At 33.3% G+C, this 14,196-nt stretch overlaps 1 pseudogene; it reads left to right on the top strand.

The window, feature by feature from the left end:
* The first annotated feature begins 4,604 nt into the window (after positions 1–4,604).
* On the top strand, positions 4,605–6,035 carry LOC115964262 (annotated as a pseudogene).
* Positions 6,036–14,196: the final 8,161 nt, after the last annotated feature.

The raw sequence follows: 14,196 nt of genomic DNA, 5'->3' as shown, positions 1-14,196 counted from the left end.
GAAAAAAAAAAAATATATATATATATATATATAAGTTTTTGTCCCTTACGAATTTCTCTCATAATCTTGATTAGTTTATTACTTTGGTTAAGTTAAAAGGGTGAAATTTAAGTTTAATATTCAGTTACACTGAACCCATTGAAATTATAATACATGTCCACTTTTAAACATATATCACAATTTTAACAGGTGCAGTACACACCAAGCCGTACTCCTACTAGATTCTAAATGTGAATCTCTCTAAGCCGTACTTGGAGTCTAATCAGCACCAATCCGTACTAGATGAGATGGTCAAGCTATGAATGAATAGAATAAGAGCTATTTATAGTAAATAGAGACTTTTTTTTTCTTTTCTTTTCTTTTTTTGACTCAAATGATAGAGACTAGAACGTAAAAAGATATTTACTAAGAATTTAGACTGCAGAAAAATAATAATAATAATTAAATAGTTGACATTAATTCAATTTAAAACTAATACCAAACTCTAGAGTTTATTATCTGTAAATTACTTTTTTTGGGTAGGGAACCCAATCAGATAAAATAGTCATTTGCTTCTAAGGCTTTTTTTTTTAGCTAAAAAATGATCTGTAGGTTTGAACTAATCTGAGCAGTCGAGTCTGCCAACATTCTTCTAGTAAAATCGATCCTCACTTCTTCAGATTCTTCTTGAGAATTGAAGTTCGCTGACCTGATCCCTCAAGTTTTAACATGCTACTCCGACCACACTCCACTATAAATAAGAAGGCGAAGAAAACATGAACTTCTCCTTGTGCATGTTTCGTCTTTTTATTCTGTTTTTTTTTTTTTTTTTTTTTTTGGGGGGTGGGGGGGTGGGTGGGTGGGCTTTCAAAAGAATGAAAACTGTTTTCTAAAAATTGGGATTGAAACCAGTTTTCAACCCACAATTTTGACATCATTTGTCTTTGGTTCTTATATTTGAAAACAAATTTTCAAGATCATTAAAAAAAAAAAAAAATCTTCTTCCCCTCTCACGCTCTCTCTTAGTCTTCTTCCCATTTTTAGTTTGGCTTCTATTCAATGTGGTTGATTGTAAGTGCTGAAAAAGAAAAGTTAGGGATTCTTTTAAAAGTGATAGATAACTAATTACGGTTTGCCACATAAGATGGTTATAAAAATGAGCATAGAATTAGTTTTTTTTTTTGGGTAAACCATGAGATGACATTAAACTAAGAAGTCACAAGTCTATTACAACGCATATTAGTTTTATCCAAAGCTAGAATAGGATCCACCACAAGCGGTGGGTTACAAAATACAACAAAATTAGCTAAGACTGCGCTCCTAGCTTTGCCAATACATCAGTACATTGGTTGGCTTCACGGTAAGTGTGGATCACATGCTTGTTTGGGATTTCCTTTAAGAGGTTCCTGCAATCAGTTAAGAGTTGTTCGATCAACAAATTTTTAGAACCATTATTCATAAGGATTACAACACTTAATGCATCAAGCTTAATGATTAAATTGTTCAATCTCATCTCCCTGGCTAAGACCAATCCATCCTTTAGTGCCCACAGCTCAGCCATGATACTATTGGTGTGCCTAAGCCATATGGCATAGCCTTTTACCCAACTTCCATTATGATCTTAGATTAAGCCACTCCCACCCACCCTCCTAGAATGAGGACGTCTATCAACGCCTCCGTTAGAATGGGAAGAAGACTTTATAGTAAAGTACAAAGAAAAATCTTAGAGAAAGTGAACAAACAAAACAAATGTAAAACAGGAAGCAAAGATTTTAGAGGAAACCTGAAGGAGTGAACTCAATAACAGCTTAGGAAGTAAAAAAATAATAATAATAAAAAATCACACTTTCTAGCTATCCCTACAAAAAAAGATTGAGATTTGGAATTGATTTTTATTATTATTATTATTATTTTGTCTCTTGATTTCAGTTTTGTTTCATTGAGAGAGAAATAGAATGATTTTTTTTTTTAGCTTCTATGCATGGGAGATTAATGAGTTCTACACATTTGAACTCCCATAAAGAATTAATACGAACAATTAGTCACACATTCTATGATGAAAAATTAATTTTTAGTTATTGGTTAATTTGGAACTAATTAACATTTTCACACCTAAAAAGAAATCTCAAATATTGGTAACACACCAACTCATTTACTAGCAAACTATGCTTTAGTCATTGCTGATTTCATAACTTGTGTAGGGTCATAATTTGGAGCCCGAGTCCAAAATGTATGGAGTCTTGGTCCAATGAACCCAATACAATGAATTTGTAGAGAATGAGTTAGAAACTTGGACCTTAGCGAACCAGATGATCGACCAATAAATCTTGATGATAAAAAAAGAAAGATAATGTAGGTTTACTAGGGAGAGACGTCCTTGGATTTTACCTGAGGAGATTGATTCTTAAATAAAGTTCGTAATACTTTGTTACAAGTCTGGTCTCCAGATTTGCTCCCCCATACATTTGGGCTCGAGCTCCAAATTATGACCCTACAACTTGGATTAAGGAGAGTTAATTAAAATCCATGTTCCAAAGAAAACGCATTACTTTCCTTTTCTTCCAATTAATACAATTAACTAATCCCTCATCCAAAAAAAAAAAAAAAAATAGTCGGTCAAATGGGGAGAAAACTTTTAATTGTGAAACCAATTTATGATTGGCCATTTGGTTAAATCACATTTGAATGCCGTACAGGGACTATCTCTTCCACCCAAATAGATTCTCAATTCAAGGTCCCAACCAGTCTCTTAGATTCCGACGACTTATGTAATTGCTTCTTCTTCTTCTTCTTCTTCTTCTTCTTCTTCTTCTTCTTCTTCTTCTTCTTCTTCCTTAATTTTTTTTCCTTTTTTGACTGAGTTGCTAATTGCTTGTCCTTTTTTTTATAGAGAGCGCATGATTCCACATATAGTTATAAAATATAGTCAACTCAACTTGTAGTTTTTTTTATATATGTGAATCACTCATAGTTGAGTCCCACCGAAACTCCTTACTGCGGAATAGTTACTTCCAGCCCACATTTCAAGGGAAATTATTGTGTACTTCCGGAGTATCATAAATGTGTATTCCCTCCTCTCACATAAATAGTGGATTTCACTAATTAAATTCATGGTAGAACCTACCATTTATGTGAGAGAAGGGAATACACATTTATGGTATTCCGAAAGTACCTAATAATTTTTCACATTTTTCAAATCTAATAGCACCCACACTAGATGTGGGATATGTGTCAAATGCTAAATATTTGGCACATGTCCCACACCAAACCCAATTTTAGCCCGTTTAGTAGATATGGGATATTATTATTTTTTTTTTGCAACATTGAACAGTACTGTGGCAAATTTGCCATAGTATGGAAGAGATGTGGTATATTGTTTGTTGTTTGTTTATTGTGTTGATGAATAGTAAATATTATTTTAATATATAGTAAATATTATTTTAATGTATAGAATTGAATTATAAAACATCTGATAAATGGGATGTTGTAAAATGATGTGGTAAAATAATAAAATAGGCATTTGATGTGGTAAAATGACATAATTTTTGGAATATCTGCTACGGATGCTCTAAGTGGCCCTACTTACCAATAATAGGATCCCAACATTTTACAAAAACTCTAGTTTGTGAGATTTGGACAAGATCTACCGGTCCAATTGGGTTAACTGGAAACCAAACTGAAATTTGGTTTTTGGGTCATGCAAAACTGAATTTCAAAGAAATTATGTGAATTGCCATAACATTGGACGGTTTGGGTAGAACTGGTAGGGGTTTAATCACAGTCCAAGCTACCTTGAAAAATTGGAAAAAAAAAATCAACAAAATGTACCATCATGTTTATATTTGAAGTAAACTTAATAGCCTTTCAAAAAAAAAAAAGTAAACTTAATAGAATTTCATACTACTAATTTAATAAACTTTAATTACTGCTTTTATTTTATATTATATATAACTAATATTCATAAAATTTTATTATATCATATATTTTAAATTCATCTCTAAAAAGGAATATATACAAATATATACAAATATATATAATTAAAATCCTTCAAAGATATTCATAATTGTATACTTCAAAAATTAATTAAACTTTTAATGCTTTATTATTTTATTAACTTTCTTATTTAATTTCTAAAAACATGTTTGAAAATCATTTAATTTTTCCAAATATATAATTTATTTCTCAATTTTGCTAATTTTATAAATTCAATATCTATATTTGTATTTGTGATTTTATTATTTATTAAACTAATTATGATATCATTACGGTTCAACATTAGTCGAACTCTAGTCCGACTTTAAAAACCTTAAACCTTACCCTTTACTAGTTTTTTGAACGGCCTAGGTTTGAAAACCATACCACATAAACAATCACAATTTTTGCCACAATTGTTCATGTGACAGATTGTAAGTAATAAATTAAAAAAAGAAAAAGAAAAAAAAAAAAAGAGATTTCATGTTAAAGTGATAAACAACCTATCATAATATGTCATGTAAGATAGTTGTGGCAAAAATTATGGTAAAAGTTGTGACTTTTTATGTATTACTAGCTAGAATTACTACTTTATGGGATTGTGCCTATATATATCTTGCATTGTTGTTCCATACTATTACGTTCATTTAGCAATGGGTACCTCTTCTTCCTTGTTCCAAAGCTATTATATTTTCTTTGCTTTTCTTGAACCCATTGTGTTGTTGTTCTTATTTATCAAACAAAAGAATAAGCTTGTTCAATCAAAGAAGCTCCATCCTAGTCCAAGTAAGCTGCCTCTAATTGGCAACCTCCACCAACTTCGTGGCTTACCACATCGATTACTTCAACACCTTTCTAATGAACATGGACCCTTCTTGTTCTTGTAGCTAGGCTCAATCCCCACTTAGTAATCTCCTTAGCTGATATAGCAAGAGAGATTTTCAAAACCCATGATCTTGTTTTTTCGAGCAGGTTAGTACTATATGCTACAAAGAAGATTAGTTACAATCTCTCTAATGTGGCATTTGCTCCATATGATGAGTACTGGAGGGAGGTTGGAAAAATTGTAATCTTGGAGCTCTTTAGTGCAACGAGGGTCCAAAGTTTCTAGGCTGTGAGGGATGAAGAGGTTGCACTTATGCTTGATTCCATTCAAGGTCGGCTTGATGCATTTAGGGGCCTAAGGCAAAAATCGATTCTATTGTTTTAGATGCAAAATTACTACTAATTAACATGAACAATGTAGAGTTTTTTCTTTTTTTAGAAATTTTATAGACACAAAAAATTTGACAAAACTTTTCACACTTGTTGATATGACAAATTGATAGTGGTAAGTAAAAGAGTGGGGATAATGATAGACCTAGATGAAAACTAATAAAAATTTGCTAACACAACTCTTATTATTATTTTATTTTTTAGAAGTGTAACATTCACAATATTTTTCATAACAAATCCTAGGTTTTAAGTTGCTTCTTGTTTTCTATTTGAAAACACCACTATAATTATTTTTTTTGCCATCAATAATAGGCTATAACAACCTATTATTTAGCATTTGTTGTAAAAGTGTTGTGAAAAATATTGTGGAAGTAGCATTTTTCCCTCTTTTTTGTTTGTTTTTCATTTGATAAAAAATATTATTTTATTTATTGATTATAAATAACACTATTGGTTAAAATTTGGAGGCCTTTTTTTTACTTGGGGCCTTAAGCGATTGCATCTATTGCTTTTACTATTCAACTGGCCCTGATTCCATTATTGTTTCATTGGGTCCAGTTAATTTAAGTGAATTGACACTCTTGCTAGCAAATAACATTGTGTGTCGTGTGGCTTTTGGTAAGAAGTATGATTGCGGAGAAGATAAAAGCAAGAAGAGTAGATTGCATAAGACTCTTCGTGAAATGCAAGAATTATTGGGAGGGTTTTACGTAGCAGAATTCTTTCCATGGATGGGGTGGCTCAACAAGTTTAATGGTTTTGAAACTAGGATGGAAAAGAATTTTAGAGAGCTGTTTAAGTCATATGAGGAAGTCATTACAGAGCACCTTGATCCCAGAAGGCCTAAACCTGAGCATTTTTCTTCCTAGCGCTTTCCAAAGCCACCTTAATAGGTCAACATATAGCAGCGCTTTTAGAAACTGCTGATATAGGTTGACCTATTACAGCTGGTCAAAGCTCGTGCTTTCAAAACTGCCGCTATAGGTGGACCTATTATAGTGTTTCACAAGCGTTGCTATAGGGCTGATTTTTTTTTTTGGGTTGTTATAAACAGCCTATTACGATGGTTCTAAATTGCCGCTATAGGGTTTACCTAAGTGGAATAGATTAAATCCCAACTCAGTGCTTCTAAAAGCGCTGTAATAGGGGTACTATTTTCCTTTATGATTAGACCCTCTTACAGTGCTTTTAAAAATGTTGTAATAAGGGTTACTCTTTTCCTTTTGGGTAGACCCTATTACAGCGCTTTTAAAAGCACTACAATAGGGGTTACTATTTTTCTTTAATAGGGGTTACTCATTTCCTTTATGAGTAGACCCTATTATAGTGCTTTTAAAAGCGCTGTAATAAGATTTATTCTTTTTTGGTTTGTCAGAGGCTCTTCCTGAAATTTACCAAAATACCCCTCTAAACGTTAAAAAAAAAAAATCGAAATACCTCCAAACTTAGGAAAATGACCAAATATACCTCTGATACCTAAAAATGACCAAAATATCCCCAATGCGTACAAAAGACCAAAATACCCTTGATGCCTAAAATAAGACCGACATACCCCCTAAACCTTAAAAATGACTAAAATGCTCTCGTAAACGTAAAAAAATGTCCGAAATAAACCACAAAACTTAAAAAATGACCGATATACCCCTAAAATCTAAATAATGACCAAAATAATTCTGAAACATAAATAATGTTCGAAACACTCTCGAAACCTAAAAAATAACCGAAATAGCCCTCGAAGCCTAAAAAATGACCAAATACCCTCTAAACATAAAAATTGGCTAAAATACATCTAAAATCTAAAAAATAGCCAAAATACCCATTGAAATTCTCTTGAAACATAAATATAACCAAAATCACCCTAAGACCTAAAAAATGATTGAAAAACCCCCGAAATGAAATAATTGACCAAAATACCTCGTACACCTAAAAATGTCCGAAGGTATTTGGTCTTGGGGTATTTTGGTCACTTTTTAGGTTTCAAGATTATTTTGGTCATTTTTTAGGTTTTAGGAGTATTTTATTAATTTTTTAAGTTTCCATAGTACTTTAGTTATTTTTTAGGCTTAGGAGGTATATTGGTCACTTTCTAATGCTTAGTGGTAATTTGGCCATTTTTAAAGTTTCCATGGTATTTTGGCCATTTTCTATGGTTTTGGGAGTATTGTGGTTATTTTTTAGGTTTCAAGAGTATTTTAGTTATTTTTTTAGGTTTATAGGATATTTTGGTTATTTTTTTAGGCTTAGGGGGTATTTTGGTCATTTTAAGGTTAAGAGGGGTATTTTTGGTCAATTTTTAGGTTTTTAAAGTATTTTGGTCATTTTTAGGTTTTAAAGGTATTTTGATAATTTTTTAGTTTTTGGGGGTATTTTGATCATTTTTTAGATCTAGGGGGTATTTTGGTTATTTTTTTAGGTTTAGGGGGTATTTTGGTCATTTTTTAGGTTTAAGAGGTATAAATTTGGAATGGTCCGATGTGGAGTAGGTGGAGGATCGAGTCCACCGATCATTTTGCCTCCATTTCTCATCACTTGTAATGTTTCAGGGGTATTTTGGTCATTTTTTAGGTTTTAAGGGTATTTTGGTTATTTTTTAGGCTTAGGGGGTATTTCGATCATTTTTTAGGCTGAGGGGGTATTTTTAGTCTTTTTTTTTTTTTTATGTTTCAGGGGTATTTTGGTCATTTTTAGGTTTCAAGGGTATTTCGGTCATTTTTGTTGGTTTAAGGGGTATTTCAGTAATTTTTGTTGTTTTATGGGGGTATTTTGGTTATTTTTTAGGCTTAGGGGGTATTTCGATCATTTTTTAAGTTAAGGGGGGTATTTTTAGTCATTTTTTTAATGTTTCAGGGGTATTTTGGTCAAAAGTGTAGTAATTACAAATTGTACTTGTAATTTCAAAAGTGCTAACACGCATGTAATTTCAAAGTTAATAATATTCTAGCTTTCAAAATTGTACTTATAATATTCTAGCTTTCAAATTTCAAAAGTGGTGTAATTCCCTTTTTTTTTTTTTTTTTTTTTTAAGACTTATTATTTTTGAAAGAGTTGTTACGGCGGTTTTAATAATGCTGTAATAGGTCTTTACTATTTATTACCTATTACAGCGGTTTAAAACTGCTGCAATAGGTGTTGACGTTGTCATACTTATTACGACAGTTTTGATAACCGGAGCAACAAGTTTGCATTTCCCCTTAATAAGTCTATTTACTTATTGTAGCAGTTTTAGAACCGCCACAATAAGTCTAAATTTTGCCACAATAATATATTCAGGATTCCCACTCAAACCTTTGGGGCCCATTTGGTAAGAGATTTCTAGTAACATTATTTGTATTTTTTGGAAATATGTGCGGGTAAAATAGTGTGTGAAAATACATGTAATGCTGTTTAAACACTGAAAACTTTTGTTTAAACAACAGTAACAAATGGGCCCTTGGTCTCTCATGCAACCCTTAAACAAAACTTTTGGTCTCTCACTCAAATATCAAAAAAAAAAAAAAAGAAAAAAAAAAAAAGAAAAGCTAAGGGGTTGTTTGGATTTGCTATTTCCATAATTCATAATTCAAAAATGATGGGATCCATAGTTGAGAAGTTCGTTTGGTCAGAGTTAGCCGTAACTTTTGACCCTTTTTTTTTTCTTCATTGGGTTTTGTGTCTTCATCTTTTTTTTTTTCTTTTTTCTTTTTCCTTTCACACTAGGTGGCTTCTTCTTCTTCTTTTTCTTTTCCCTTTCACGTTGCGTCTTGGTCTTCTTCATTATTATTATTTTTTTTTCATTGGGATCGGAATTCTAGGGTTTTTTTTTCCTTCTTCTTTTTTCACTGGGTGTAAGGTTGAATTTATTCAACCATCTAATTGGTTTTATTCCGAGCCAAATTTGCTTGTAATTCAGCATTTAGTGACCCTGTATTTAGGTGGGTTTGTTGTAAGGGTAGTGAGTGAGATAGAGTGAAGTTTGCTCAAGAGTGTGCAAGAAAATAGAGACTCGCGGCTGGGACTCGCGGGTGACTCGCGGCTACAAGCCGCCAAACGCAGCACACGTGCCAAGCATGCCAGAAGGTGAACAGTCATGCTAGCTGGAGTACTACAAGACAAAACAGGACAACTGACTATACGGTTAACTCGCGATTGGATTTCGCGACTTAGTCAAGTCGCGAGGTCAAGCCGCGAGCCACCCCTGTTTTGTAAAACCTGACGTTTCACATTCCTCTCCCATTCTAGTATAAATACCCCTATTACCCACAAATGTAAGAGAGCTTCCAAAGAGAATTTTGAGAGAGAAACCCTAAAGAAAAACAAGATTGATTCACCAACAATCTATACATTAGAGTCTCTTCAAATTCCTCAACTCTCTTCCTCTCTATTGTCAAATCCTTGAGAGGCATTTTACCAAACTTTGTTCTCACCATATTCATTACTGTGAGAGGGCTGTTTGGATTTCTGGGAAGCAGTTAGGAAGGAACCAATCTACATTGGTTGATGCTATGGTCTAGTAGCGGAATCCGGGAAGTTAGAAAAGAAAAAGGTTCGGCGCAACCTTGTTGGAGTAAAAAGCTTGGAGGGCTTAGGTGCACTGGGTAGATTAGGCTTGGAGGGTCTATTGCTGTCCTTGTATCCCAACTTCATTTTCTAGTGGATTGTTTTCCGCTTGGAGGGCGGCGGAGAGATTTTACGCCGAGGGCTTCGGTTTCCTCTTCGATAACACATCGCGTGTTGTCTTTGTGTTTGCATCTTCCTTCCCTTTTATCTTTGCCTTTTATTATTTGCTGTGGGTTGTGATTTTGATTTGGCTTAGATAGTTTATCCAATTCTATATTATAGCTTATGTTCATTTTCCGCACACTAGTTGTTTGACATAATGCTTGAATTGGTTAATTTGTAATTTGGGGGTCTAAACGTTCAAGGGTGTTTTTACACATATTTGAACTTTCACTGGGTTTAGGTTTTTTTTTTTTTTTTTTTTTTTTTTTTTTTTTTTTTTTTTTTTTTCACTAGTTCGGTGACTAGGGGTTGAAGAAAAAAGAAAGAGTAAAAGGGCCCATGAATAATTGAAAATTTTGAGTGATGGTGCCAAACAAACTTTGTGTAGGGAGTTGAGGTATTTTAAGTGATGTGTGATGAGTGATGGGTGACGAAAATTGAGTGAAGAGTGATGAGAGGTGAAAAAAAAAAAATCCAAACAAGGCCTTAACCTCACTCTCCCTCTCACTCCCTCATCGATCGGCCTACCCATCCCACTGCCGTCCAACCCATTGCTAGCCTAACCGTCCTCCTCATCGTCCATCCCGCCGTTGGTCTTACCCACTAGCCGTCGTCCTCAACAGCCACTACAACCATCCTTGAATGCCTCTCCACCCTCATCCGCCTAGCACATCCCTGACGGTATAGCTTCTCCTCTATTTTTTTTTTCTTTTATATTAAAGAATCTGTTTTACATGCTTGCCCTCTATTTGTTTATGTTTTTTTGGTTTCTGGGTATGGATTATTGTTTTAGGGAAAGTTTAATTCTTTACAAATACAATATGGGTATTGGTCTATTTATACATGTCATGAATTGATAGAAAACCAATTTCATTTTTTTTTTTTTTTTTTTTTTTTTTTTTTTTTTTTTTTTTTTCTGGTCTTAAATTCTCAAGAAGCAAACCATTTGAGATATTCGATTTTATTGGATTGTTGAAAGGGATAGAGCAGTGGCTTTTGTGGTTCATAATTCGTGGAAAAGAAAGGAGGTGTGGACCATGGCAAGTTGATAACTTGGACATTGTTGTGGTTTTTTTTAATTTTTATAATGGATACTGATGGAAGCAGCTTAAGTGCACCTACATATCTTGACTCAGAGTGTATGGTCACAATTATTCAATTTTTTATCCATCGTGGCAACAACCTCATTTCAGAGTACAAAAAACAAAAAAAGTTCCTTCACAAAGGGCCCTCCATAAGTCAAAGTCCAGCTTTGTTGTTTGTCACAAAGGGCTGGTGCTGCTGGTTGTGAATTTTTGTTGTTGTTGTTGTACATGCTAATATGCATTATGCTTCTATTTTACTTAGTGTTAGTTGTATTGTGACAATCGGTAGCTGTTGGCATTGTACTAGGAATTGATGCAAAGTCCAGGATGTTTTGGTAGTTATTGGCAGATTCTTAAAAAGCACTTATTGAGAAATATTAACATGGTTGTGTTTGTTTGCTTCATGTTAATAGAAAGTTGCAAGGTAAATTCAAATGTTAATAAAAAATTGATCTCAAGAGTGTGCCACCTGAGCTTTGGGACCTCCACAATTTTACACCTCACCAATATTTTTTATTTTTATTTTTAACGCGGTATTTTAGGTAGTATTTTACTTAGTTTGAACTACCTTGAACCTGATAAAGCACTCCCCCTAACGTCATCAATCAATTTTTATTGAAAGAGACTTTGTGATTTAGAACGGAGACAAGAGTGTTTGTCTTTGCAATTATACAAATGTACAAAATGTTTCTGTATAAAGGTTTTACGACCACAAGCTTTCTTCTCATTATCGTAGAACGGAAGCCATTCATGTCAATTCCTTGAAGCCCACACCCATTTCTTACAAAAATTTAAAAATAAAATAGAGAGAGAGAGAGAGAGAGAGAGAGAGAGAGAGAGAGAGAGAGGGGAACCATAATCTTGCATTGAAGATTTGGTACGGAGTGGTTTTGTGAGTGAGTATGCTGTGTGTTGTCTGTATTGAACACATCATTCATCAACCCAAACTTCACTTTCTTCAAAATAACCCATCAAGAGTCCAAATTAGCATTAACCCACAAGTTATGTGTGTGTGCTGTTGAAAGTGAAGAGAGGGACAGAATCGATAATGACAAATGAAGGAAAACAGTACTGTTTTCTGGAAATGAAGAACGAGAAAAGAAAAGGAAAAAGAAAAGAAAAGAGATGGTATTAAGCAAAGATCCAATAATCACAAAATTGTCATAACATAAAGTTGAAGCTGAAACACAAAATGATGTTCTTACTTCTTAAAATTTGCATCTTCACAATAAATTTGAATAAGATTTTTAAAATAAATAAAATTTGATTATAAAATTGGTTGTAGTATAAAGTTATAATTCCCACTAAAAAAATTAACATAGTTATATATTTTGAAAAACTAAATGTTGAACTACGTGTTTTTTATATTGTTAACACACATATCAAACTTCATATTAATTGGATATAATTTACTATTTGATTCATAAATTTATTTTTTATGTATAATTTTAAACTACAAAAACTTAAAAATTAAAAATTTGATTGATGACATGTCAATCTTTGATATTCTGAGAATTTTATAAGTACGAAAGATATAAGAAAAAAATATAATTCAGTCGTGGATTTACTAAAATTCACGTATAATAAAAAAAATTTTAAAGGTGCATTTGGCAAGTATTGACCTTTTGAGTTAATGTTAATGGTCTCACACTTAAAAAAAAATAATAAAATAAAATAAAAAAACAAAAAGCAGAAATTTTCTCTTCAATTTTTTTATCAGTTTTTTTATAATGCTTTAAACAAAAGTAAAGCATATCCAAATACAATACCAAAAGAAAATATGAATTCTTTTGAGTTTAAAATGCTACTCCGACCACTCTCAACCATAGATAAATGGAGTTTGATGACTAGTTTTTTTTGGTTCTTTTGACATTAGTAACAGAGCATCCTATTTTGTTAAGGTTATCAAGAGGGAATCTCGGTGCCTTGTTGTTTTGTAAGTGCTTTCTTCTTGAATAAAATTATTCATTCATAAAAAATAAATAAAAAAATCTCAACGACCTTTCAGTCACTCTCACTTATTTCAAAGAAACATCTCGAAGTGAATACCTTTCACTCCCATATTGTCAGAGTCACAAAAGAAAAGGAACCGGAGTTAGGATAAGATCTCTTTGAATCGACAATACACAAGGCTCCACATCCTTATAAAATACTAGTGGACAAGTCAAATCCGAGTTCTGCCGACGTGTTAGCTGGAACGTATACCTCCCTCAGCTTTTAGCCTTTTAGGGAACGTCCAGGCTTGAAATCTGTCCCCCTAATTGGATTAGGACCTCAACATTTAAAGTGAAAGAAGAGAATTGGCTATCATACAGCAGGTTTTTGATTAGATTGGTTGGAAGGTGGAAAAGTGAGAGAATAAAAAATTGTAAGAGAATAAAAAAGTGGGAGTGAAAAAGTAGAGGTATGAAAAAAGTGAATTTATATAAATTTACTTAGAGCATTAGCATTGGAAAATTCCAATGCTATTCTATTTTACCATTCTAAAACACCACTTTATCAATATACCATACCATTTTACAATTCCTCTGCATCCCAAAACTCTATTTTTATTAAAATATTATTTTTTAACCCATTTTTTATTATTTCTTCCCAACCGTTCAGCTTATTTTCCTGGGCTTTTCAACAGCCATTTTTATTCCTCTCTCCCAGCACCGATTCAACACACAACACACACCCATTATACAACGATCAACCTATCCAAACCCATCATCACACCCACACACACACAAACACAAACATCAAACCAGCAACAAAGCCACGCACAAACATCAAACCAGCAACAAAGCCACGCACAAACACAAACCAGCAACAAAGCCAAGCCACGCACAAACAAACACAAACCCATTCAAAAATCGGGCCACCGATCAAAAACCCAGGCCAGGCCACCGATCCACGCCGCCGATCAACCAATCCACACCGCTGATTTGAAACCCAAGCCACCGATCAAAAACCGAAGCAAACCCATTAAAAAAAAAATCATCACCGGAGCAAACCCATTCAAAAAACATCATCACCGGAGCAAACCCATTCAAAAAAATCATCACCGGAGCAAACCTATTCAAATAAAATCATTACCGGAGCAAACCCATTCAAAAAAACATCATCACCGGAGCCATCGGAGCAAACCCATCCAATAAAATCATCACCAAAGCCATCGGAGAAAATCCATTCAAAAAAATGAGAGAGATGAGAGAGCAGAGATGAGAGAGAAGATGGAGAGCAGAGATGAGAGAGCAAACCCATT

Source organism: Quercus lobata, chromosome 10 (assembly GCF_001633185.2).
Source record: "Quercus lobata isolate SW786 chromosome 10, ValleyOak3.0 Primary Assembly, whole genome shotgun sequence".
In the NCBI taxonomy this organism is placed as follows: Eukaryota; Viridiplantae; Streptophyta; class Magnoliopsida; order Fagales; family Fagaceae; genus Quercus; species Quercus lobata.
Note: the sequence above shows the minus strand (reverse complement) of the source record. Positions and strands in the feature narration are given on the sequence as shown.